Below are 27,075 nucleotides of genomic sequence, written 5' to 3' on the forward strand. Positions count from 1 at the left end.
AGAGCTGGAGATCACGGCCTGAAGAAGCCAACAGCACCACGTCATCTGCAAAAAGCAGAGACGCGATGCTGAGGTCCCCAAACCGGACCCCCTCAACGCCTCGGCTGCGCCTAGAAATTCTGTCCATAAAAATTATGAACAGAATCGGTGACAAAGGGCAGCCTTGGCGGAGTCCAACCCTCACTGGGAACGAATCCGACTTACTGCCGGAAATGCGGACCAGACTCTGGCATCGGTGATACAGGGACCGAACCGCCCTTATCAGTTGGCTTGGCACCCCGTACTCCCGAAGCACCCTCCACAGAACCTCCCGAGGGACACGGTCGAACGCCTTCTCCAAGTCCACAAAACACATGTGGACTGGTTGGGCAAACTCCCATGCACCCTCGAGGATCCTGCCGAGGGTGTAGAGCTGGTCCACTGTTCCACGGCCAGGACGAAAGCCACACTGCTCCTCCTGAATCCGAGGTTCGACCTCCCGACGGACCCTCCTCTCCAGCACCCCTGAATAGACCTTACCAGGGAGGCTGAGGAGTGTGATTCCCCTGTAATTGGAACACACCCTCCGGTCCCCCTTCTTAAAGAGGGGAACCACCACCCCAGTCTGCCAATCCAGAGGCACTGTCCCCGATGTCCACGCAACGTTGTAGAGGCGTGTCAGCCATGACAGCCCCACAACATCCAGAGCCTTTAAGAACTCTGGGCGGATCTCATCCACCCCCGGGGCCTTGCCACCGAGGAGTTTTTTAACTACCTCAGTGACTTCGACCCCAGAGATTGGAGAATCCGCCTCAGAGTCTCTAGGCCCTGCTTCCTCAATGGAAGGCGTGTAGGTGGAATTGAGGAGGTCTTCGAAGTATTCTCCCCACCGACTCACGACGTCCCGAGTCGAGGTCAGCAGCACGCCATCCCCACTGTAAACAGTGTTGACGTTGCACTGCTTCCCCCTCCTGAGACGCCGGATGGTGGACCAGAATTTCCTCGAAGCCGTCCGAAAGTCATTCTCCATGGCCTCACCGAACTCCTCCCACGCCCGGGTTTTTGCCTCAGCAACCGCCGAAGCCGCGTTCCGCTTGGCCATCCGGTACCTGTCAGCTGCCTCCGGAGTCCCGCAGGCCAAAACGGCCCGATAGGACTCCTTCTTCAGCTTGACGGCATCCCTTACCGCCGGTGTCCACCAGCGGGTTCGGGGGTTGCCGCCACGACAGGCACCAACGACCTTACGGCCACAGCTCCGGTCGGCCGCCTCAACAATGGAGGCGCGGAACATGGTCCACTCAGACTCAATGTCCCCCGCCTCCCCCGGGACGTGGGAAAAGCTCTGCCGGAGGTGGGAGTTGAAGCTCTTCCTGACAGGAGATTCTGCCAGACGTTCCCAGCAGACCCTCACAGAGCGTTTGGGTCTGCCAGGTCGGACCGGCATCTTCCCCCACCATCGGAGCCAACCCACCACCAGGTGGTGATCAGTTGACAGCTCCGCCCCTCTCTTCACCCGAGTGTCCAAAACATGCGGCCGCAAATCCGATGACACGACTACAAAGTCGATCATCGAACTGCGGCCTAGGGTGTCCTGGTGCCAAGTGCACACATGGACACCCTTATGTTTGAACATGGTGTTCATTATTGAAAATCCGTGTCGAGCACAGAAGTCCAACAATAGAACACCGCTCGGGTTCAGATCAGGGGGGGCCGTTCCTCCCAATCACGCCCTTCCAGGTCTCACTGTCATTGCCCACGTGAGCATTGAAGTCACCCAGTAGAACGATAGAGTCCCCAGAAGGAGCGCTATCCAGCACTTCCTCCAGGGACCCCAAGAAGGGTGGGTACTCTGAGCTGCTGTTTGGTGCATAGACACAAACAACAGTCAGGACCCGTCCCCCCACCCGAAGGCGGAGGGAGGCTACCCTCTCGTTCACCGGGGTGAACCCCAATGTGCAGGCGCCCAGCCGGGGGGCAATAAGTATACCCACACCTGCTCGACGCCTCTCACCGTGGGCAACTCCAGAGTGGAAGAGAGTCCAGCCCCTCTCGAGAGGGCTTGTACCGGAACCCAAACTGTGTGTGGAGGCTAGTCCGACTATATCTAGTCGGAATCTTTCTGCCTCACACACCAGCTCGGGCTCCTTTCCAGCCAGAGAGGTGACATTCCATGTCCCAAGAGCCAGCTTCTGCAGCCGGGGATCAGACCGCCAAGGTCCCCGCCTTTGGCTGCCGCCCAGCTCACATTGCACCCGACCCCTTCGTCCTTTTACAGCACCCATCACGAATGGCATTCGGAAACTGCAAGCCTAGTTTGAACTCCGACACTGAAACTACAACACGAGTTCAAAACCTCTATGTACAGTGAATAAAGAGCATGGCTCCCTGTGAACTCAAAGCAGCAGTCTTTACTTGTAAAAGAACCCAGCACAAAACATTGCACTTCCATGTAGTGTTTTTACCTTTTTCATGACATTTATTTTGATACAGCCAAATGCAGGTTTTGTGCACTTCACTTTTCCGTTGGGCATTCGCGTAGAACCCTATTCCAGTTACGGCCAGATTCTTTTAGACTAGTGGTCCCCAACCTTTCTTGCGCCACGGACCGGCTACGCGTCAGAAATATTTTTGCGGACCTGCCTTTATATATATAAATAAACAATAAATCTATATAAATAAATACTACATTTATAATAAATATATATACCGTATTTACCGGTGTATTGGTCGACCTTTTTCGATCCAAAATCGACCGAAAAAAATCGACCTCGACTTATACACCGAGTCATAAAATTTAACTTCGTATTCATCGCTTCAAATGTGATGGTAACCAAGGCCGTTTCTCATGCATCTCATTGTGCGTTGCACTTAGAAAATTTGAACCGGACGGCGTGCGCGAGTGCGCGGCCCGCTGGAAGTCGAATGAGGCGCCGCGACCACCTCCGCGGTGCTTATAAACAGCCGATCCGCTCGGCGGGGGCTATTTTCGGCCACTTGGCTCGTGCGCACGGCCTCCCGGATGTGCCGGGCGGGTGCGCGAGCTCGCCGGCCGCTGGAAGTCGAATGAGGCGCCGCGACCACTTCCGCGGTGCTTATAAACAGCCGATCCGCTCGGCGGGGGCTATTTTCGGCCACTTGACTCGTGCGCACGGCCTCCCGGATGTGCCGGGCGGGTGCGCGAGCTCGCCGGCCGCTGGAAGTCGAATGAGGCGCCGCGACCACCTCCGCGGTGCTTATAAACAGCCGATCCGCTCGGCGGGGGCTATTTTCGGCCACTTGGCTCGTGCGCACGGCCTCCCGGATGTGCCGGGCGGGTGCGCGAGCTCGCCGGCCGCTGGAAGTCGAATGAGGCGCCGCGACCACCTCCGCGGTGCTTATAAACAGCCGATCCGCTCGGCGGGGGCTATTTTCGGCCACTTGGCTCGTGCGCACGGCCTCCCGGATGTGCCGGGCGGGTGCGCGAGCTCGCCGACCGCTGGAAATCGAATGAGGCGCCGCGACCACCTCCGCGGTGCTTATAAACAGCCGATCCACTCGGGGGGGGCTATTTTCGGCCACTTGGCTCGTGCGCACGGCCTCCCGGATGTGCCGGGCGGGTGAGGCGCCGCGACTGTTATGTCCTTACTACTTTCCGGGTTCTTAGGTAGCAAGAAAGGTTCGGGCAACGACAAAATATACAACATCTCCTCCCCCCTTACAATGAACATGCTTTATGCATGAACAACACGGAATTACGCACCTAGAACTAGACATCCCCATAACTCGGGTCAACCACGAACCTATAAGTCCAAGCGCGCAGGAGCTCGCCGCTCTCTGATAGGATATCTCCTATCTGGGGGCACAGGATCAGCTCCATGGTCGATCAATGGTGAACTTGTTGCAGGAGCTTCTGCAAAGGGAGATGTCACAGTCTCTGTCTCAGGCGCATCCTCAGCTGGGACTGGTGGCGCGAGTGTGATTGAGTCCTGCACTTGGGAGGGTATGGTAACCGGCGATTTGACGTGGGCAGAGCTATCAGGAAAATCTTTGAGGGACAGCTCTGCTGGCCCTAACTGAGTCTGCAGGAGTTGATCAACATGTCTTCTCCATACATCATCAGACGTTTGGACAGTATAAGATACTGGTCCCGTTTGCGCAATAACAGTGGCAGGAATCCACTTTGGTTCGCCACGGTAGTTCCTTGCCAACACAGAGTCTCCTGGCTTGAAAACTCTTCCTTTGCCCTTCTGTCCTCTGCACCTAACCTGTTTTTCCTGCTGACCCTGGACAGCCCTTCATTGTTGAGGGCTTCAAGAGGTCAAACGTGGTGCGCAGGTCTCTCTTTAGCATCAGGCTAGCAGGAGATGTCTTGGTGGTGGCATGTGGACTGTTCCGATAGATTAGTAGGAAGTGGTGCAGTCTCTGATGTAGTGTTCCTTGTCCTTGTGATGTTTTCAAGGCATGCTTCATGGTTTGAACAAATCTCTCAGCAAGCCCATTTGTTGCGGGGTGGTAGGGGGCCGACTTAATGTGTTGGACACCGTTAGCTTGCAGGAACACTGCCATTTCTTGTGAGACAAATTGGGGTCCATTGTCAGAGACTAGCTGGGCAGGAGATCCAAACCGACTAAACAGTTCCCCTAACTTTTCGATAGTCTTTTCTGCAGTGGTTGATCTCATGATAGCCACCTCTGGCCATTTACTGTGTGCATCCACAGCAATAAGGAACATCCTGTCCTCCACTGGTCCCGCAAAATCAATGTGCACCCAGTGCCATGGTCCTTGTGGGAATTCCCAGGGGTGAAGAGGCGCTAGTGGAGGATTGTTCCTGACTTGGTGGCATGATGGACAGCTTTTGGCCAACTCTTCAATTTGTTGATCCATGTTCGGCCACCAAAAATAGCTTCTCACTATTTCTTTCATTCGGACTATTCCGCTGTGTCCCGAATGCAGTTGCTGCAGCACTTTTGTGCGAAGTGACCGTGGTATGACCACCCTCCTACCCCAGAATAGACACCCAGACTGGACAGACAATTGCAATCTCCTCCCGAGGAAAGGCTTCAGACTCGCATTATCGCCAGCAGATCGACCCTTGACGACAATGTCCACGACCGCAGATAACTCCGGGTCATTCCGAGTTTCCCTTTTTACCTGCACCGCAGAGACAGGTGCTCTCTCCACCTCCCTGAAGTAGAAAAGGTCCACCGTGTCCGACTCCGGCTTTGTGACAGGCAAAGGCAATCGGGACAAGCCATCCGCATTGCAGTGGAAGTCTGATTTTCGATACCTGATGTCATATGCATGCGCCGACAACAACAAAGCCCACCTCTGCAGTCGGCATGCAGCAAGAGACGGTATTCCAGTGTGTGGACCGAGGATGGTGGTGAGGGGCCGATGGTCCGTCAGGAGCGTAAACTTCCTCCCATACAAGTATTGATGGAATTTCCTAACTCCAAAAACAATGCTCAGTGCCTCTCGTTCCAGTTGAGCATAGTTAGACTCTGCTTTGTTCAATGTCCTCGATGCAAAAGCGATTGGCTTTTCCTCACCACCCGGCAGGACATGAGAGAGAATCGCCCCTACTCCGTAAGGAGAGGCGTCACAGGCGAGCTGCAGTGGAAGTGATGGGTTGAAGTGCGTCAGGACCTTGGACGTAGTCAGCGCTCCTTTAGCCTTTTCAAAAGCCTCCTGACAGCTGGCTGTCCACTTCCACGTTTTGTCTCGGCGTAACAGTTCGTGCAGGGGTTGAAGCAGTGATGACAGATTGGAGATGAAGCGTCCGTAATAGTTCAGCAGACCTAAGAAAGATCGTAGCTGGCTGATGTTTTGGGGTGGGGGCGCGTCCACGACAGCTGCCACTTTTGATGGTGCAGTGTGCAGTCCTTCTGCATCGATCACATGCCCCAGATATTCTACAGATGGCTTGAAGAAGTCACATTTGTCCTTACGGACTCTTAAGCCGTAGTCCTTCAGCCTTTGAAGGGTAGCATCCAAGTTGCGCAGGTGCTCGTCATCGGTAGATCCAGTGCACAGGATATCGTCAAGGTAGCACTGTACCCCAGGCAACCCACTAAGGATCTGATCCATCGCTCGCTGAAAAAGTGCCGGGGCTGACGTGATCCCGAACGGCAGTCTGCAGTATCTGAAGAGACCCTTGTGTGTGTTAATGGTCAACATTTCACGTGACTCTTTTTCTACATGCATTTGTAGGTAAGCCTGACTGAGATCTACCTTACTGAATTTTTGTCCCCCACTCAGTCCAGCAAACAAGTCATCAATTAGGGGAAGTGGATATTGCTCTGCTGCTAACACCGGGTTAAGTGTTACTTTGAAATCTCCACAGGTCCGAATTCCCCCATCTTTTTTTGGTACGGGAACGATGGGTGTGGCCCACTCACTGATGGTCACTGGCTCCAAAACCCCATTCTTGACCAGGGCGTCCAAGTCAGCTTCTACCTTGGATCGGATGGCGTATGGTACTGGTCTAGCTTTCATAAACACAGGCTTGCTACCAGGTTTGACATGTAACTTAACGGTTATATCTTTCATGCTGCCTAATTCATCACAGAAAACCTCTTTGTGTTTCTCGAGTATTTCTTGTAGCGGAGTGGAACTGTGTGACAGATTCCTTATCGCTTGCCAGTCCAGCCGGATTCCCTGTAGCCATGTACGCCCCATTATAGCAGGATGATTTCCCTTGGTCACATAAAGGGGAAGTTCGCCCATGGTACTGAACAGTCACATCCGTCATCCCTTCTATGTGCACTCGATGTCCCGTATATGCCTTAAACACTGTGTCTGATGGACGTAGTGGAAGGTGCCTCATGAGTTTCCTGTAGATCTTGTGTGACACTAGTGATGCCTTTGATCCTGTGTCTATCTGCATTTTCACCACATGTCCCTCCAACTTGGGTTCAGCCCAGTAGCCATCTGAGCTCTCACCTACATTCATCACTCGTATTGTATTTACAGGCACTTCTTCCTCCGAAGAATCACTATTTCTTCCATTATCATGGCAAACGGTGCGAACATGCCTTTTTTGTTTATATTTCACATTGTCACTTTTGTTCCCAGCCCTTGAGCTTTTGTCCATGTCCTGTTTACTTTGGCACGCCCGCTCTATGTGCCCACAGTTACGACAGTCCATCTCTTTGCACCAGCACGTCGATGCAAGATGTCCAGATCTACCACAGCGAAAACATGGCCCTTGCCCGTTCGGTTTATCATTGTTGAGTTGGTGCACTCTTTCTGTAGCACTTAGTTGCTGGGCCTCCTTTTTCGCCATTTCCATTGTTACACTGATGTTAATGGCCTTTTCCAAAGTCAAGTCACTTTCTGTGAGTAATCTCTTCTGTGCTGCCTCGTTTCTAAGTCCACATACCAGCCTGTCTCTCAAAGTGTCATTTAACACATCCTGGAACTCACAGTGTTCAGCCAGCTTGCGTAGGCCCACTACAAACTGGGTGACCGACTCGCCCTCTTCTTGGCTGCGTCTGTGAAATCGGAATCTTTCTGCGATTACCAGGGGTTTTGGTGAAAGATGGTTTGCCAGTACATCCACTATTTCTTGGTATGTTTTACTGCCGGGCTTTTCTGGTTGCAGTAGGTCACGTAGCAAGGTAAAAGTTTTCGGCCCCCATTACACTCAAAAACGTGGGGACCAGCTTCTCCTCCTTTATATCATTAGCCATGGCGAAGTAATCGAAACGCTCAGTATATGAGCTCCATTGTTCAACACTTTCGTCAAAGGGACCAATTGAGCCAATCATTCCGGCCATTACAAGTTCCTGTTTGTATGGCACTGCTTTCCCTACAGACGTCTCCCCTCAGCAGGCCACTCTTTTTTTTTTTTTTTTTTTTTTTTTTTTTTACTTCGCCACACTACTCACGACGTTGCCACAGTCCACCAATCCACTCCACCCGTCGAGACGAAGCCGGCCAACACGCGTCAGTCCAGACGTCCTCGTCGCCAGTTTTGTTATGTCCTTACTACTTTCCGGGTTCTTAGGTAGCAAGAAAGGTTCGGGCAACGACGTGATGAATACTGCTTTATTTCTTCAACACCGTCAATTCACAGGCCGTACATCACAACACTAAACGTCCCCGAAGCTGCCCCTCCCACTCCCGGAGTTTTCCCACTACGGAACATGAGTTAGCCCAAAATATACAACAGCGACCACCTCCGCGGTGCTTATAAACAGCCGATCCGCTCGGCGGGGGCTATTTTCGGCCACTTGGCTCGTGCGCACGGCCTCCCGGATGTGCCGGGCGGGTGCGCGAGCTCGCCGGCCGCTGGAAGTCGAATGAGGCGCCGCGACCACCTCCGCGGTGCTTATAAACAGCCGATCCGCTCGGCGGGGGCTATTTTCGGCCACTTGGCTCGTGCGCACGGCCTCCCGGATGTGCCGGGCGGGTGCACGAGCTCGCCGGCCGCTGGAAGTCGAATGAAGCGCCGCGACCACCTCCGCGGTGCTTATAAACAGCCGATCCGCTCGGCGGGGGCTATTTTCGGCCACTTGGCTCGTGCACACGGCCTCCCGGATGTGCCGGGCGGGTGCGCGAGCTCGCCGGCCGCTGGAAGTCCAATGAGGCGCCGCGATCTCCTCCGCGGTGCTCATAAAGTGCCGATCCGCTCGGCTTGGAGCTATTTCCGGCCTCCCGTTGGTGCCGGGCGGCGTGCGCGAGCTCGCCGGCCGCGATCTCCTCCGCGGTGCTTATAAACAGCCGCATGCGCACGGCCTCCCGGAATTTGAACACATTTCGTCAATAAATTTCGCATATTGAATTTTGAAGTTTGATATAATGCAACAATTGAGCTCGACTTATACAAAGGATATATCATAAAATCGTAAATTTCCGTCGAATTTTAGGGGGTCGACTTATACACCGAGTCGACCTGTACACCGGCAAATACGGTAAATACGATTAAATAAAATGATACGACTGGCATAAAAACAAATATAAACCACATAAAAATAAAAGTCACCATTACGTTGAATTATTGGGAGCACCGAGCTTGTTTCTCAGAAACGAGCCGGTCCCATCCAGGCGTAATCGGAGACAATGAAACCCGAAGTGGTTAAGGTTTGTCTTTTAATGCAGGATGCTTGGTCTCCATGTGCCGAAGCAGTTTTGAAGGCTTCATTGGCTTGCTCGCTAGTTTCAGGGGCGATTGTGTCTATAAAATGCAAAATGTTGGGTCACCTCACGGCTTACGGCCATACTACCCTGAGAACGCCTGATCTCGTCTGATCTCGGAAGCTAAGCAGGGTCGGGCCTGGTTAGTACTTGGATGGGAGACCGCCTGGGAATACCGGGTTCTGTAAGCTTTTTCTTTTTCTTATGTGCACTTCAAGCTCTTTTTTTTTGTTTTTTCTTATGTGCACTTCAATCGTTTAAGCCAAGAACCTTTTACAGCACCCATCACGAATGGCATTCGGAAACTGCAAGCCTAGTTTGAACTCCGACACTGAAACTACAACACGAGTTCAAAACCTCTATGTACAGTGAATAAAGAGCATGGCTCCCTGTGAACTCAAAGCAGCAGTCTTTACTTGTAAAAGAACCCAGCACAACACATTGCGCTTCCATGTAGTGTTTTTACCTTTTTCATGACATTTATTTTGATACAGCCAAATGCAGGTTTTGTGCACTTCACTTTTCCGTTGGGCATTCGCGTAGAACCCTATTCCAGTTACGGCCAGATTCTTTTAGACTAGTGGTCCCCAACCTTTCTTGCGCCACGGACCGGCTACGCGTCAGAAATATTTTTGCGGACCTGCCTTTATATATATAAACAATAAATCTATATAAATAAATACTACATTTATAATAAATATATATAAATATGATTAAATAAAATGATACGACTGGCATAAAAACAAATATAAACCACATAAAAATAAAAGTCACCATTACGTTGAATTATTGGGAGCACCGAGCTTGTTTCTCAGAAACGAGCCGGTCCCATCCAGGCGTAATCGGAGACAATGAAACCCGAAGTGGTTAAGGTTTGTCTTTTAATGCAGGATGCTTGGTCTCCATGTGCCGAAGCAGTTTTGAAGGCTTCATTGGCTCGCTCGCTAGTTTCAGGGGCGATTGTGTCTATAAAATGCAAAATGTTGGGTCACCTCACGGCTTACGGCCATACTACCCTGAGAACGCCCGATCTCGTCCGATCTCGGAAGCTAAGCAGGGTCGGGCCTGGTTAGTACTAACTTAGGTTAGTACTGGGATGGAAGATTTTTTGCCGAGCAACCAGGAGAAGATGGACTATCAATAATAGTGTCAGCCCACCCTGAAAGGGGCTACACTCGAAGAGAAGCACCTGACTGGTGTGAATGGGGGGCAAAAATGGTGGAGGAATGTAATATGAGAAAATTAATAAGCACAAGTACAGATTTGGACTCAATAGTGAAAATGCTGACCAACGAAGCTGGCATCGAGAGCGAGCTTGCAACCCCATTACCTGGAGAAGTGAAGGCAGTGCCTCGCTATTACGAGTGCCTGCAGCACCTGGCGAAGATGAGAAGTATTTTGGAGAAAAAGACTGATCAACCGGTATTCTCCAGTGAAGAAGAAGAGGAAGTGCCTAACGGAGAAGAAGGACTGGGCACTAGCAAGGACACAGAGGAGGTGTGGGAGGCCAAGGACACCAGGCGCGGAGGCGCCCTTGCACCGAAGCTTAATCTCCTCTTTAGAAAAGACCCCCTACCGTCTTTGCCGGAAGAATCAACCAAGAAAGTGATTGTGGGTAATGGAGTGTGGATGTGCCAGTTTGTCGGAGATATTTGGTCACTGACAGGAGACGCCCTCATTGTTTTCACCAACGACAAATTCCGTGCATGGAACCAGACCTTTGATTCACGACTGAGATTGATGGCCGGTGAAAAATATATTGAGGACCTACAGGATGCAAGACGACAAATGGAGCATGACCCGGAGGATCTTACTTTCATCTTCACAAGTGGGGGAAGATCAAAATACCACATGATAATACATGCCGTCGTGCAAAAGTGGAGGGCAGACCTGGACCAGCAGGACTATCTGAAGATGATGACAAGAATTCTGGAGAAAGCGGTGGATGCTGCCATCGAAAGAGGAGCCAGAAGAATAGTTACGGAAGTGAATGGCGTCAGATCTGGACGGATGTCATGGAAAATTGCAGAAACAGCAATTGCAGGGGCTTATAAGCTGCAGATAGCCACCCCGATCACAGCAGTGGAAGGGCTGGAGTTTGTGTTGGCAATATCAGCCTCTCAAAGAAGAGAGAGGGAATTAGTAGCTCTGGAAGCCACATATGACCAAGCGCTACTGGTGGCTCGGAAAGAGCAGAAAATGGAACAGCAAACACAACAGAAGTTGACAGTCCTGCCCCATCCATCGGTCAAAGCAATTCGAACAGAAGAGGAAAAAGTGGCAGCCTCAAGTTCTACTCCAGTATTGCAAGTGAGGACCGTACGGTCAAGGACACCATCCCCAACAACAGGGGATGAGGACGAGACCGTGGCCAACGAAATCAACCCAGAGATAACCAAACCAGGGGGGCCGGATCCGGCACCAACCGAGGTCCCGGCTCCAGGGAAACCACCTCAGGAAAGAGGGAGAAGAATTGAAAGGGAGAGGAGAGTGGTTTTAAAATCAAACCGAGAAGTGGCTGGTACCTCTTACCGAGCACGCCTGACGTCTACTCCCAAAATTAGACCCTCCACAGTTCAGGGCCCACGTCAACAAATAGAATCAAGGAACACCGAAGTTGGGGCCACTGAACATGCTCATACATCCAACGAGGAAGAGGGTGATAATGATGAAGAGGGAGAAGACAGGGAGGCGGCCACCTCAAGTGATGACGTGGTTTCCGAAGAGGAAAATCAGGCTTCGGTGATGTCGGCAGTGGTCCCTCCTGATCTTAATGACCCCCCCACCGAGAGTTGTGCTAGGAGCAACCCGGAAAGGAGCCAAGAAGCAACAGCCAGTGCTAAGCATCTTCCGGGCTTTGGAAAGGCTGGCAAGGGAAGTTCAATTAGGATGGGTGGAAACCAAGGATGGAAGGAAAACTTACATCCCAGAAGTCAGACAGAAAGAATACCCTTTCCCGCCAGCCTGGTGGGAAAAAATAGAAAGAAATATAGATATCCCGGTGAAACTAACTTACAGGGAGGCAATGAATGTGTTAAACACACCAGCCTACCACACCCTAGTAAGTTACACAGATTTGACAAAAAATTTTAGGGAAGGCTTTGTGACCGTAATGTATGACGTATTGTTGCGGAGGATGAAGCAGGGTGTGTATGATGCCGCTCAAGCAGAACTGAGAGCGTGTGAAGATTTGGACACACACACTGTTAATCCCGCAATGTCCACACAAACCAACATAATTGGAAACTTCACCCAACAAGCTCAGCCGAGCACCACGCAACTGGGAGCGACTTATCTGGAAAATACAGGGATGCCCGGAAATGACCTGGAAAGAGAGACACGAGCCTTTAAAACTCTAAAAGGAATGGTACGCGTAAAGTACCAAAAGGAAAGCGTCAAACAATATTTATTGGCAACCTGGCCGGTAATCAAAGACAGTCCGGGCGGATAGTTGTCAAAGAAGTTGTGGCTGCAATATATTACAGCCGAGCCCATTGGAAGGGATGAGACAGCCCAGGATGCCTACCAGAGGTGGGTGGATGATGAAGAAGATGACGAAGATGCACATATAACCAGAGCTAACGAAGCATTAAAGCAGGGTCTCACCTTGCTGAATGTGTGGCATAAGTTGAAGCAAGTGATAAGCCCGAACAGATACGTGCGAGTATTGAGAGCAGTTACCGAGGACAAGGACACCACTTTTGTGAAGCTGGGTGCGGAGGCAACTCTGGCACGAATCGAAGAATCCATAAAGAAATGGGACAGAGTAACAAAACACTACATGGAGAGACAAAAGCCGAATCCATCGGGCAGCACTCGCACTCGCACAGAAGATACATAAGCAGGTCGGAAACCACCACCACGACCAACTTATGAGAAGGGGCAAAAATCTAATGAAAATCAGAGACAAAACACCCAAGATAATCCCAAACCACTTTATGGCAAAGTGAATTCAACTGGTTATGTGGCAAAAGATGTGTATGACAAAATGTCACCAGAAGAAAGAAAGGCCCTGGCAGAGGCTCGCAAGGCTGCGGCCCCTGCTGGGCCCAGAAAATAAGTAAAAAGGAGGCGCGGGTCACCCTGTCGGGCGTGTACAGAGAGGGAGACAATCTCTACACTGATAGTGATGGAGCTCCGTATTTAGTAGATACCGGAGCCGAGGTGTCGATGACCTGCAAAGCCTTGAAAGTGATAGGACACCTAACTGTTATGATGGCAGATGGATCAGTGACCAGCATGCCGATTGGAGTCTGGAAAAGAATCGTTTGGGTGAAAGGGCCCCACAATTTACTGACATTGAGAGACGCCGAAGATCTGACAAAACCAGCACATCAGCGTCAGCCAGTAAAAGCAAGATTGGAAAACATCAAAGCAAAAACAGTCCGAGTGGGTCCAACTAAAACCATGCCACTGAATGAATGGTACAAACCTGTGGATGTGGATTCCGTCCGGATCCAATTGGTCCAAAACAGCGACCTGTCTCCAGATGGGAAGCAGAAACTGACCGCTATATTGGAGAAGGCAGCTGTGGTGCATTTCAAGAACGACTGTGGTCACCTTGGATCAAAATACATCCACACAATTGAAGGAGGAGTGCATCCACCGGTGAGACAATATCCCTTGAATCCCGAGGCAGTGGCTGAAATGGAAACAATCGTGAAGGAACTTCTACAGCTTGGCATCATTCGGGAAGAATCAAATCCAGTGACCAACAGCCCAATTCAGGCAGTGAAAAAACCAGAGGCGTCTGGGGGAGGATGGAGGCCAGTTATAAACTTTAAAGCTCTTAACCGCCGGACGGTGGCTAATCGAGCGAGCCTCATGAATCCCCAGGCATCCCTAAAGACTCTAAGAGTGAAGAAATACAAATCATGCATTGATTTAGCAAACGGGTTCTTTTCACTACGAATGGCCAAAACATCACAAGGAAAAACAGCATTCACGCACAAAGGGAAATCATACGTGTGGCAAAGATTGCCACAAGGATACAAAAACTCCCCAAATGTGTTTCAATCAGCGGTTTTACAAGTTCTGAGTGGTTTGGATGTTACGGTGTACATCGATGATGTGTTTGTTTCAAATGACGAAGAGGAGGAACATTTGGACTTGCTGCAGAAAGTGGTGGAACGAGTCTCCGCTGCCGGTCTCAAGCTGAATCTCAAGAAATGCCAACTAGCCCGATTCTAAGTGGATTACTTGGGATTCCAAGTGACTGAGAACTTAGGAATCTCAGAAGGATTTCGACAGAAAATCGAACAGATCTCGCCCCCGAGATCAGAAACTGAGTTGCAGCGAATACTTGGACTGTGCAATTATGTGCGGGATCATGTTCCTCACTATCAGAAGCATGCAAGGCCACTGTACGGCCGCTTGAAGAAAACTCCGGAGGGCCAAAAACCAACCAAGTGGCAGTGGTCAGACAGTGACAATCAGAACTTGAATAATTTGAAACAGGCCGTCCGAGAAGCCGTGCGGCTTGAGCCACGAAGTTTGACAGTAAGACTGGTCGCAAAGGTGCAGTGCGAAGAAAATGATGCAATGGTGTCGGTCAGCAACGAAGGTGCCGGTTTGGTGGCCTTGTGGACCTACACCCTGTCCAGCGTCGAGAAAAAATTCCCCCAGGAGGAGAAAGAACTTGCAGTGTTGGCAAGGTACTGGAGTAATTTAAAAGACCTGGCCCAAGGACAAGGTATCAAAGTCCAGACGGGAAGTAACGTGCATCGTTTTCTAAGAAAGACTACAATCGAGAGCACTAAAGCGACCAACATTCGATGGGGCAGATGGGAAGACATCCTACTGGACCCCGACTTGGAAATTGGACCAACTACAACCTCCACAAAGAAGCCGATACTCAAAAAGAGTATGGATGAAGAGAAGCCCTACGAATGGACTCTATACACCGATGGGTCAAAAAAGGAAGGAGAGCAGAATGCCCACTGGGGTTTTATTCTGAAGCAAAATGGAGTGGAGCGTTGCCGCCGCAAAGGAAAGACACCCGGCAGCGCGCAAGCAGGAGAGGCCACGGCAGTGCTGGAAGGACTGTTAGAAGCGGAAAAAAGTCACGCTGGACGCGTAAGACTTATAACTGACAGTCATTATTGCGCGCAAGCTCTCAAATTCGACCTAGCCATTTGGGAAGAGAATGGCTTTGAGGGTGCGAAAGGAAAACTAGTGGCCCACTATGAAGTGTGGAAAAAGATAGCCGAGTTACGGCTAAATTTGAGTCTGGATGTGGTTCACCAGAAATCTCATGTGAAGGAAGGAGCTCATTGGAGAGGAAATAACGAAGTTGATCGATACGTCCAGGAAAGAAGAATAATAGTTGTAGGAGCAGAAAAATGGGACAAGACCCCTCGCGGAAAAGTGGTCCCAGATGAGAGCGTGAGGCAAGTCGTGTCGGCAGTGCATGAAGCACTAGGCCACGCGGGTCCACTGCCTACGCGAAAAAAGTTAGAGATGCTGGAACTCTGGGTCCCTGACCGGACGATTCGTGCGGTCCTGCGGGATTGTAATCCGTGCAACAAATACAACGCAGGGCGAAGAGGACGACGCACGGATGGATTGACGATTAGGAGTACTGTGCCGTGGGGCTCGGTTTGTATGGACGTGGCTGGCCCCATGGGAATAAGTGGCGCAAAGGGTGAGAAATACCTGGTTGTGCTGGTAGACTCGATGTCAGGACACGTCGGGCTGAAAGCAGTGAGAAAAGCCAATGCAAACAGTGTGATCAAGACACTGGAAGATGGGTGCATGTGGCTAGGAATCCCAAAAGAGTTGAGAACAGACAATGGAACACATTTCAAAAACGCCCAGGTGGACGAATGGTGTCGTAGGTGGGGAATAGTCAGAGTCTATTCACTTCCTTATACACCACAAGCAAATGGGGTGGCAGAAAGAACTATTGGTCTGGTCAAAACCTGGTTGGGAAAAAATGCTAACGGAAAAGAGTGGAGTACTAAACTGCTTGATTTGGTTGCGGACCTGAACGGGAGGAGCAGAAGCAGCCGGCCCTCCCCGTCCGAAGAGCTGAACCAACGACTCTTTGTGTCACAAGAAGTGGGCAGAACCCAAGACGGCTCGTCCCAGAATAAGGAGAAGTGTCGGTTCAGCGTTGGACAGAAGGTGTGGATCAAGTCGAGGGACCTGAACAGCAACACGGCAGTGAAGGCCAAGTACGACTGCTCGGACATCGTTAGTGAAGTTTTGGATAGAAACACAGTACGACTAAAGAAGAAAGGTATCCAAGGAGTTGAACAGCTGAAGCCGTTATCGGCTGACCCGAATCAAGCCAAGAAGTAATTCAAATAACATATGGCAACGGACCACGGAACAATCCCGGCCTTCGTGCGCATGGCCGCACACAAAGGTGCGGTCATCGTAAGAAGAACACCAAATGGGATCCAGACCGGAAGGGCCCTAAATCTGGTGAGATTGGCCAAGCGGGGTTGCACACCCGGTGGACCAGAACATTTTCACTGGACATGGGTCGACGAAGCTTGTGTCATTTGTTTGACACCCAACCTGTTGCCTACTATGTGGTCGGGAGTAGGCTTCATGATGCCACCTGTACTGACCACCGAAGTAAGAGAGCTGGAATTTGCCCAGAGAAATGAGGACAAGCTTCCAGTCAAAGTATTGGATGCCATGGTGTGCCACCAGTGTCGAATTACCATTTTGACACGAATGGTGTTCTTTTCACAATGGGAGATCGGACCAACCATGGATGTACGGGCTGGACAAATTAGCTCGTGCACGTGTGTTCGGGACGGGAGTGAGCGCTCCTCATCGCTTTCTCTCGGCTGACTTTTACACGCACCCAAACGCAGGATATGGATTACACCGACCTATGGAGATGCCCAGCGAGGCCCCTGTGGGGCTTGTCCGGCCTGCGCGTCGGGGAGGAGGACGGTGTGTTGGACATTGGACCCTGGATGGGTCTTATGTCCGGTGCAGAGAGCCATGCGAGGGTTGCATGGGGCGTCGGGATCCAGACGGCAGCCGTGCGTATGGAGGGCCTGGCTACAATGACGATCCTCCCCTCGACTCGCCCATCAGCCCCGTACGGCTGATAAGCCCGCTGGATGTGGATGCAGCTCCTTCTGAGTCTGAGGACGACGATGAGGCTCGAGACGGAGGACGCGGGAGCGAGGCTGAAAATGAGGATGCAGATGTCAAGAGTGTGGCCACAGGGGGTTCAACACCACCGGAGCTGAGAGCCCTCGCCGTGGAGAACCACGCTGACGACGACAACGCTGCTGGTCGGTTGTCGCGCCTGATCAACGCCCTCGCAGAGATCGCCCGACAGGGAGACATGGCAGCGGCCTGCCCTACTTCAACGACCGCTGAGGTTGTGAATATCTCAGACGAAGACGACGACATGGCTGTGTAGCTCTTGGGGATCAGGGATAATTTATACCTGTTTTCAATCCAAAGAGGGGGTGTCATGTAACATGGGGGTAGAGATGGTGCAAATGGTAGAATATGGATTGTTCACAGGAATAAATTGGCAGAGCTGAAATTCCAAATTTGTCCAAAAGATGGCGCCAGACCAAAACGTGAGACCAAAAGAGGGGCCAGAATAAGCTGAACCGGTTAAAATAGATATAAAAAAGGAACACGGTGTCAGAGTGTGAGTCACGCATGGAAGCACAAATGTGATTTTTATTTTTTTTTTATTTCCTTGCTTGGCTAAAAATGTATTCTGTAACCGCTTTAAGCAATATTATTTGTCAATTCGATCAAGAGACCCGTCACTATGAGAATAGGGGCGTGACATAAATTGTTTGGAGAAGCACAAATGTGATTTTTATTTTTTTATTTCTTTGCTTGGCTAAAAATGTATTCTGTAACCGCTTTAAGCAATATTATTTGTCAATTCGATCAAGAAACCCGTCATTATGAGAATAGTGGCGTGACATAAATTGTTTAGAATAGTAGGTCAAGGGTTTGGATTTTTCTTTCAGAGTTAATTGAAGCGTAACTTTAAAAAGTTATTTTCATGTAACAGAAAGAGAAGAAAAGGGGAAGTGAAAGGTTTTACCACTAGCTGTGCATTTGGTGGAAAGTACTGCGTGGTCAGGGCGGAAACAGCTGCTGAAGGCCACAGATAACCAAGCGTGGGGAAACTGGCCAGTTCCCTCTATGGGCGTGGGAAAACTGGCCAGTTCCCTCTATAGGCGTGAGAAAGCTGGCCAGTCCCTTCTATAGGCGTGGGAAAACTGGGCAGTCTTACCCTATAGGGAAAGTACAGGAGAAAAGAAAGGGGAGGGGACGGAGAGGTCTATAAAAGGTCCTGCAGGAGCAGCTTCAGGGCTTTTTCCCCCAAAAGAGCGCTCATACGTGAAGAGGCCCGGAGGAGTTTCAAGATTTTTTTTCCAAAGTCCCAAAGATCTTTGTGTGAGACGCAGGATCGCTGGACTGAAATTAACTTGGATTTACTCCCAAAAATTGGACTGGACAACTTTATAGGAGAAATCGGTGAGGATGACCGTTTTCATGTATTTTAGCGAGAGGGGGGAATAGTCATCGGGCCGCCGGCTTCCTCGTGGCCAGCCTGTTTCTCTAATTTGGATTTTAGAAGCAAGATCGAACTGATCACTCGACTTTGCTTCCACCAAAAATAGCACGCAGCTGGTATTTACCTCTTCCCTTTTTTATGAACTGTGTTTTGCAATCGAATTGTTCTGGGATTGAATGATTTTATTAACACGGGTATCAGTGAGTGAAATTGTTCAGTTTCTGGAGTAATTGAGATTTGTAATTCTATTCCATGTTTCTACAATAAATGTGTTTTGTATATTACTTACTTCGTTGTGCGCGGATTTGTACTGAATATGCAACCGAAGGCTCAGGCCCGCTTCCCCTTTTAGACGGGCCGCGTAAAAAGGAACTCCGAACAAGTTAGAGACTTAAATAACTTCCGTAGTTATCTGAGCCACGAGTGAATTTCGATCCGTTCGAAAGTTGTTTCGTCTAAATAAATTAAAGCAAGTGTTTAAATCAGATTATTGGTTTTGTGTAGAACGGAAAGTTATTTAACTATTTGAAAGGCTCAGGCCCGCTTCCCCTTTTAGACGGGCCGCGTAAAAAGTAACTCCGAGCAAGTTAGAGGATTAAATAACTTTCGGAAGAGTGGATTTCGTTAAAAGTAAATTCGGTTGAAAATTCTTTTTTTTTTTTAAATAACATAACGACGACGGTTAAAATAAATCATTGGAGTTGGAGGAGGATAAAAGTATTTCGATTGTCCGTCGTGCGCGGCCCAGTTCCGAAATTTGTCGGACCGCGTCAAAAAGTTAAACGGGACACGATCAAAAAATAGACTTGCCTTCTAAAGTAATTATTGGGCAAATCTAAATAGAGCACGACATTTTTATCCGGTTTAAGAAAGTTGTTATTCTTTTTAAAGCAATTAAGAGGGGTGAAGAACTCCGACGGTTAAGTGCTAGATCTACGTGTACGAAGTTAGAATTAATCATATAAAGTGCATTAATTTTCTTCTTAAATGCTATTATTGTCACACTTTTATTAATTCGATTCTCTTTCGAATAAAAAAGTTGGTCGGCTCGCTGCATGAGCGACCAAGTGGAACGGACCCATATCAACATTTACTTCGGCAAAACTAGTGCTTGGGTGCGCTATACAAACGAATCCCTGAGGTCTTAACAAAGACATCTAAAAAATATCCGTAACGAATAAGAACTTCAAACATTAGCGGGGAGCCATCAATACGATGCGGTCACTTCGAAGTCCTGCCTCGAATTGAGTTACTCGGCACGAGCTTCGGGTGACTTGAGAGGGATTGGCGTCGTACAGAAATTAGATTGATTCCGGTGGAGTTAATTTAACTCGGGTGGTTAGATTACGGACGAATCTCCGAACCCGGCTAAAACAAACCCGTTACCGGGAAGCCGGGGGCACCTTAATCCGAGAGGTGCGTTTGACAGAGACCAGGGCAGAGGAAACCAGGGTGCGGTACTTTCCCAACACGTTCAGCCAGTCGGTCCAAACCTCTGTGTTCACCTCACTGTGCTCCTTCATCTTCCCGTTCAAGGTCCGCAGGCCCTCAAGGGCCTGGGACAGGCTTCCGCCGGCTGCAGTATTATTCGGAATAAACGTGCAACATTGCTCACCGAACATGGCGCAGACACCGCCCTCTTTTGAGAGTAGCATGTCAAGGGCCATTCGATTCTGGAAAGCCATGAGGGAAGTAGCGGCCAGTTGGGAGTGGACCGCCTTGAAACCCGCCTCGGACCAGTTTCCAAGCCTCTGCACGTTGTAATGGACGTAGTTAATCCTGTCAACATTTTTGTTAATAGTACACCACCAACACAGGGCGGATTCAAAACCAGCTGCTATCTGATTCACCAGTTTATACTCATCCGGTACTCCTCTAGGAACACCAATGGCGTCTATGTAAATTGGATTAGCCGCGCCCCGCCATTCGGCGTTTCGTTTCGTTCTCGGCCAGAATACGGGAACCACGGACTTAGCAAAAGATGTTAGATCATAAGAGGACATCGGCATCAAATGAACAGGTAGCAATAGGGTTACCAAATCGCAAATTCCGGAGCTGTTGAAAGGCAACCTATCATAAAGTTTGTTACTATTACACCAAAACCAAATATCACTACGAGCAATGGGCAAAAAAGGGGCAGTGACATTGGTCATGGACCCACACCATGGAGTAGGTAGAGCGCCGAGCTTCTCACCGGTACCAGGTAATCTAATGCAAGTAAAATTACCCTTAGCTACATAGAACGAAAAAAAGGGGTTTATACTTCGTCATAGAGGCAACAGGGTAAACCTTATCACATTTAAAACAATCATGAGTGGGTGAAATGGATGAGTTTTACATTAAAGCAACAGCACACTTAGGAACTATATTTGCAGGTATGATTTTCAAAAGAGGTCTTGGACCCATGCATGCAATGCAACTGGTGTTAGCCATCTTCGCGGCCTGCTCAGCCAGAAGAAGCCAGTTGTTGGTTTGACCGCTTATTCCTGTGGAGGCTACAAAATAGCTGTCTACATCAGTGAGGAGCATACTTGTGATTTTTGCTCCTGCTGACAGGGTGTAATCATTTGTAACGGGACGGTCAGCGATCGACATTGTTTCATTAAGGCAAATAGCAATAGGAAAGCGAGGATCGATTCCAGAGAACCAAGCCCACAGCTGAAAACCCCAACAAGAAGTGTTAAACAAGGTGGCATTTGGAGGAAGAATTTGACCATCAGTGAGTGTAAGAGACAAAAGGAGGCTTTTGCCCTGATTTTTCAAAGTCACTCGTTTAGCAAAGAACACAGCCTCTTCACTGGAACCAGAGAGCGGGGTGACCATTTCGAAACCTTTCAAACTCTTCATAGGTAAAATAATAGAGGAAGATGTATTAGGAGCCACAGTAAACATTAATGACTTATTGTAAGTCCAAGACAAAAGCCATGGTACGCAAGTTGGAACGCAGACGGCTCCTGGAACACAAACAACACGATCAAAAGGGGATTTAGTGTCGCGCTTATGTCTAGCAATTTCTCCCCATGAGCCATATCGATTAGAATTAGCGTTAGCAGTCGCCTGAGAGAAGAATGTTCGAGGCTCATGGTACTCTATCCCTCCAAATAAAATAACCCCCGAAAAAACACAATGGTAACACAAACCAGCAAAAGCAACCAAAAACACATGGCAGACTTAGCGCAGGCCACAGCCTGATTAAAGCACTCACCAAATGACTCTCTAATGCTCATGTTTTTGGATCTCCTCAGAGTCAACACCCTGAGCTTCGGGTTGGTGTCTTGGAAATTGGCTTCTGCTAGCTTTCGTGTCAACCCTGGATCTTGGCACCAGGATCAGGCACTATTACCAGACTTTGCTCACCTTCCGTACTTTAGGTTGGGTCTGCAGAGATCACCTTTTTACAATGAGATAAATGAATCCACGTGTTGCGTTCGGCTATTTTCAAAGCATTAGGTGTCGTGAGTAGTACCAAAAAAGGACCTTCCCACTTGGGTGAATGCCAATTCTTCCTCTTGATACTCTTGATCAAGACCCAGTCTCCCGGTACCACTTTGGGGTCTTCCTGCGGAGAAATGGGTTCATCATCAGTGTTATTGGTTAGATTATTTTGACGTTCCAACATTTTTCTCATGTAATCAGCTAACGTGGCTTCCTCGGGGATCTCCCATGTGGTCTTGAACTGAGGAAGCCTGTAAGGTCTTCCAAACATAGTTTCATAGGGAGTTAGCCCTGTTGTACTTGTAATATTTATGTACATTTTGACCAGGTCTAAGCACTGAGCCCATGGTCGTTTGGTTTCTTCCATACATTTCTTTAATCTGTTTTTTATAGTCGCGTTAGATCTCTCAACAACTGATTGTGCACGATAGGAACAATGGTTCTTTAGATTTACAAAATGTGGACCATTGTCGCTGTAAATTTTTTCTGGAATACCGTATCTTGGAATGATGTCTTTGCATAAGGCTTTTGCCACTGTGAGTGCATCAGCATGTTTGGTAGGAAATGTTTCTACCCATTTAGAAAATGCGTCTATTATGACCAAACAATATTCTTTCCCTTCACATTTATGTAATTGGATATAATCCATATGTATTGTCTGAAATGGATACAATGGAGTCGGGAATTTCCCTCTCTGAGGTCTTAAATTGCCTTGTGGGTTATGTTTAGCACAGATCAAACACGCTCTGCAAAATTGTTTTGAAAAAGCTGCAAAGCCGTATGTTGTATAAATAGCTTCAACTTGTTTCACCATACCCCCCGTCGAGACATGGGTGACCCCATGACTCGAAATAGCAGCCCATTTGAACAAGTTACGAGGCAAGACAGGTTTGCCCAAAGGTCACACAAAAAGACAACAGTGTCAAGCAACACATCAGGGGAGATGTGTGACATCGAATCATGAGCTGTGAGAGACGAGAGGACACGGAGCAGGCCTTCTGCAGCGGCCTTCGCGGATTTGTCAGCAAAAGCATTACCGAGAGAAACAGGATCAGAGCACGCAGTGTGAGCAGCACACTTGCGAACCGCTACCTTTAAAGGTAGCTGGACAGCGTCCAAAAATTGAGTCAGTAATGTGGAATGGGCGACGGGCTTCCCTGCAGAAGTTATCATGCCACGGTTGCTCCACTGCTGAGCAAAAACGTGCACTGTAGCAAAAGCATACATGACTATCAGCCCAGATAGTGACGGATTTGTTTGCAAACAATTTGCAGGCCCCAGTCAAAGCAATGAGCTCAGCGGCCTGTGCAGACATATTGGATGGCTGTTTAGCAGCCTCCAAAACCACGTCGGCAGTAACAATGGCATACCCAGTAAGGGTCACACCAGATTCATTTTTCTTAGAAGACCCATCAACAAAAACCACATGACCATCTGGCAGAGGCGTATCTTCCAAATCAGGCCGAGCCTTTGCAATTTGTTGGGCAGCATCGACACAATCATGGAATTCGCCGTCGTCAGGAAGGGGAATGAGAGTGGCAGGAATGAGTGTCGTGCATCTTTCAACGGTCAGATGCAGCTGAGACAGCAACGTAGCCATGCAGGAAAGATGACGTGCAGGCGACAGAAAAGTCACTCACTCACTCACTCACTCACTCACTCACTCACTCACTCACTCACTCACTCACTCACTCACTCACTCACTCACTCACTCACTCACTCACTCACTCACTCACTCACTCACTCAATCAATCAACCACACAGGTGTTAACTAATTCGCAATTGCATTGCAAGCAATTTAAACTCTAATGGAATATGTGGATGTCCATATCCGTTTCATCAAATTCCAATCCAACTTTACCTTTGTATAAGGCACAGGTGTCAAATTGTGCTTCACATACATGTGCCATCACTCGAATCGCAAATTATCTTCACTTTTAGTAATATGTTAAATTTCAAATATCAGACCAGTTTTTACTTGTCTGATTTGAAAGCGAGGTACTCGTCAGCTTGTTCCGCAGCCCCCACAATATGAGGCGCTCACACATCTACTCGGGTATGACAGTCATACTGGCCCTCCAAAAGAAGCCATGACTAAACCTCGGCCCGCGAACAAATGAGTTTGACACCCCTGGCACAAGGGCCTTCTCATTGATCAATCGCGTATCTTAAATCATGCTTTTCCTCCTTTGAAGCCACTATGTACTTCAAACCCAAACGGCACCATTTTATAGGGAAAAAAATTGTCGAATTTATTCGTTGTCGACATAATACTGGTCGCAAATTTGCATGTAGAGCATTTTTGAGTTGTTGATCATAGACATCAGTTGAACACTCTTTCTGGTCTGTGTGTAAAGTCTTCAAACAACTTATCTTGTTTTTGTTTAGTCCGGCCAATGTCTGTGTAATTTGCTCTATGTTGAAATATTATTTCTATCCTGCAATAGTTGGTCAATTTGTATTTGTAATGGCATCTCGTTATATTCCAATGGACGGCCCTGGAGATCAAAAGGACTCCAGGTGTCTTTAACGCTTGCCCAATGTTTGGTTAAGGATGCCATGAAAACCTGTTGTACTTCATCACCTCTCAAATTATAGGAAGCAATGAGTTGTTTAATTTGGGGTACAAAGACGGAAAGGATGGTTCGCTTTGCCAACATCTGTCTTTGTAATTTGATCATTTTTCTCATCTCCATTCATCACATTCTCAGCTGTGGTTTTTAAGCGAGCTCGTGCTGACACTGTGTCATCATCTTCCTGTCTGTGCAACAGCAAGTTCTTTCTTATCTTTTCTTTTTCTTCCTTATCTTTAGATTTTCCTCTCATCTGGGAAAATGAGAATGTAATTTTGCTTTTTAATTTTTAATTTTAAGTCCTGCAAAATTGCTATATCCTTACTGCACCGAGATAAACTGTTAAATATATCTTTAAAAATAAACAAACAAAAACAATCTATGCTCCTGCAGAGACTCTTCAAAATGGGACCCAAATGTCAGATTACAAATCAACCCTCCTCCTTCACTCTCACATTTTGTTGATAGAACAGTCTATTTAGCTAGACACTGTCATATCATACCAAATAATGGCCTGGAAATTAAATATAATGTTGTTGCTGTGGTCCCTCAAAACATGTGACTAGAATTTGGACAATTACTAACCCCCATCAATCGACAAATTATCTCCTCACTAAAGTCCCAGCCTGTTAACCTATCTGCATCAAGAAGACATTTGTAATGCAGGGGATAAGAGAATAACAAGGAACACCTTAACAATAAACAAAATAAACCCAAACCACAAACAAAACCAAATAAACTAGGCCCATGACCTATGTAGACCAACAACGTGCAGAGAGGGGGCCAGTACTCCAAATATTTCCCCATTAAAATTTAAGCCTTTTTGTGTAGAGCACCATTGATTTCTAATCATTGACCTAATGTTATCATTAATTCAGTCCCAATCATGAATGCCCACTACTTAATACTTTACTTGGTGTTCTTTTGATAAAAAGTGCCCCCCTTGCAATGTTGTTTTTAACTCTAAGTGATTCAAATCTTTGACTTGTCCTTACATGTGTCCTTGTATAGTCTTATGTCATAACGAATCAATAATTTAATTTTATCCAATACTACAATGTATGTTCTCTCCTACTCTCACATTTTTATGAGGGCTGGGCACTCTCCTCGTTGGACGAGTTTCTGACCACAACCCTCAGATTATTCTATCATTTCTAATTTTTACATTTAACAATGCAAAGCTGATAAACCATTGTCTAGCACACCGCTTTCGTGCACCAATTTAACGCAATTCCAACCTTTATAACGAACTGATACACAAAGACAAACATACACAGAAACAAACACACGGGCCCACAACATAGACATGACAATCTTCCCAGCTGATAACAAGGGTGGGGGGAGCAACTGAAGTGCGGAGAGCCTCGCCACCGCCACATCACATAATGCAATCCCCTCTGTCCAAAATATGCATTTGTCAAGTGTCAAACGCACCTCTTGCAATCAGGTGCCCCCGGCTTCCCAGTAACGGGTTCGTTTTAGCCGGGTTCGGAGATTCGTCCGTAATCTAACCACCCGAGTTAAATTAACTCCTCCGGAATCAATCTAATTTCTGTACGACGCCAATCCCTCTCAAGTCACCCGAAGCGCGTGCCGAGTAACTCAATTCGAGGCAGGACTTCGAAGTGACCGCATCGTATTGATGGCTCCCCGCTAATGTTTGAAGTTCTTATTCGTTACGGATATTTTTTAGATGTCTTTGTTAAGACCTCAGGGATTCGTTTGTATAGCGCACCCAAGCACTAGTTTTGCCGAAGTAAATGTTGATATGGGTCCGTTCCACTTGGTCGCTCATGCAGCGAGCCGACCAACTTTTTTATTCGAAAGAGAATCGAATTAATAAAAGTGTGACAATAATAGCATTTAAGAAGAAAATTAATGCCCTTTATATTATTAATTCTAACTTCGTATACGTAGATTTAGCACTTGACCGTCGGAGTTCTTCACCCCACTTAATTGCTTCGAAGAGAATAGCGACCTTCTTACCGAATAAAAATGTCGTGCTGTCTTTAGATTTGCCCAATAATTAATTTGGAAGGCAAGTCTATTTTTTGATCGTGTCCTATTTAACTTTTTACGCGGCCCGTCAAAAAAGGGGAACTGAGCCGCGGCCGACGGACAATCGAAATATTTTTATTATCCTCCAACTCCACTGATTTATTTCCACCGTCGTCGTTAATTTATTTAGAAGAAGTAAATTTCCAACAATTCACTTCTAACGAAATCCACTCCTCCTTTAAATATTTACGAAAGTTATTTAATTCTCCCACTGGCTCAGAGTTACTGTTTACGCGGCCCGTCAAAAAAGGGGAACTGAGCCGCGGCCGACGGACAATCGAAATATTTTTATCCTCCACCAACTTCACTGATTTATTTCCACCGTCGTCGTTAATTTATTTAGAAGAAGTAAATTTCCAACAATTCACTTCTAACGAAATCCACTCCTCCTTT

General features: G+C 48.2%; 1 non-coding gene across 1 annotated transcript; it reads left to right on the top strand.

Annotated features, from left to right (window-relative positions):
* Positions 1-9,168: 9,168 nt before the first annotated feature.
* Positions 9,169-9,287, top strand: LOC125980269 (5S ribosomal RNA). The gene has a single exon (XR_007485583.1). It is a non-coding gene; the product is annotated as a 5S ribosomal RNA (ribosomal RNA).
* The last annotated feature ends 17,788 nt before the right edge of the window (positions 9,288-27,075 follow it).

This window comes from Syngnathus scovelli, chromosome 13 (genome assembly GCF_024217435.2).
Source record: "Syngnathus scovelli strain Florida chromosome 13, RoL_Ssco_1.2, whole genome shotgun sequence".
Taxonomy (NCBI): Eukaryota; Metazoa; Chordata; class Actinopteri; order Syngnathiformes; family Syngnathidae; genus Syngnathus; species Syngnathus scovelli.